The sequence below is a fragment of the Octopus bimaculoides genome, chromosome 3, assembly GCF_001194135.2.
Source record: "Octopus bimaculoides isolate UCB-OBI-ISO-001 chromosome 3, ASM119413v2, whole genome shotgun sequence".
Lineage (NCBI taxonomy): Eukaryota > Metazoa > Mollusca > Cephalopoda > Octopoda > Octopodidae > Octopus > Octopus bimaculoides.
Genome location: NC_068983.1, coordinates 33,459,049 through 33,460,345, shown reverse-complemented (window position 1 = coordinate 33,460,345; position 1,297 = coordinate 33,459,049). Strand labels below are relative to the sequence as shown.

The window sequence follows — 1,297 nt, the reverse complement described above, 5'->3', positions numbered from 1 at the left end:
AAAACAGAAACAATTCCTATCATAGTAGGTGCCTTAGGTATAATAAAAAAATATTCAGACAAATACATAACAAAAACACCAGGACTTACAAATATATATAACATACAGAAAATTGCACTACTGGGCACTGCACACATCCTACGCAAAACACTTTCAATACAGTAACCATAAGAGCATCACAGCAAACCACAGCACATACCCAAGGCACACAGAGCTGCGCTCAGTAGTGAAGTGAAAGCACGTTAAAAAAATAAAACTACTGAACAATTATAATAATAATAATTCTGATGGTAATTCTGATGACCAAAATTCCACGACACTAATTAAATTAACGAAAATAAGCCTCCCTATTCACATGCATGAACAAGTAGTAATCTGCTGATCGAAAAGCATTAAACTTTATTCTGAAAAAAACGTCTACTACATAAACATACGAACATATACTAAATATACAGACGAACAGAAAACACAGGTTACCACCTCCTCTTCAGTTATCGGCCAGAGGGTCAAGCGCAGCTTCGGTAATTATCGATAACATTGTGTCCCCTTTGGAGGCACTCGCAAAAACCTTGCCGCGTACGGGACCAAAACATAACAAAGCGAGACGGACTCGAAACGAGACCGTTAGCGAACGGATGAGGGATAAAACAACAGACACAGTAAAGGCTTAGGGCCACACGGAGATAACAATTAAAATGATAATAATACATATACAGTAAATAAAAAGAGCTTTAGGGCTGCAAGACAAGACAAAAATGGGTAACGCAAAGGAGAAATGAAATCTGTCCTAAAGGACCATAAACACGGAAGGAGTAGAGCGAGGAGCTCAGAAAATCGTGACCAATCCGCCACGGATTACGTGATAGTGGGGAGAGGGTGGCAGAGAAAGGCAAACAGAGAGAGAGATAGGGAGGGGGCAAATGAGAATGACGGTATCTGAGAAAGACACACAGAGAGAAAGAGAAAAACAAATGAAAAAGTGAAGCAAGGACCTCAGAAAAATCGTGACCAGCCCGGTCGAAGGCAACGCTAAAAGAATGACACTGCCTTAGGCCGTCAGGGATCACGTCTTAGTGGGAGGATGGTAACAGAGAAAGACAGACAGCGAGAGACAGACAGAGAAAGGAAATTAAGAAAGGCAAAGTAAAGAGACAGAGTGGCAAAAAAATATTCCAAGAATATTTCTACGAATAGGTAAAAAAAAATTAATGAGTGCGTGCGTTACATAAATAAAACATTCAGGATTAAATAATAAGACAACGAATGGAAAATATGACATACTTGTGTGTCTATATAT

General features: G+C 39.2%; 1 protein-coding gene across 1 annotated transcript in view; it reads left to right on the top strand.

Moving 5' to 3' along the window:
• LOC106877299 (metabotropic glutamate receptor 8) overlaps window positions 1-1,297 on the top strand; it is a 679,235-nt gene that overhangs the window by 589,674 nt on the left and 88,264 nt on the right. The gene's annotated exons all lie outside the window — the stretch shown is intronic.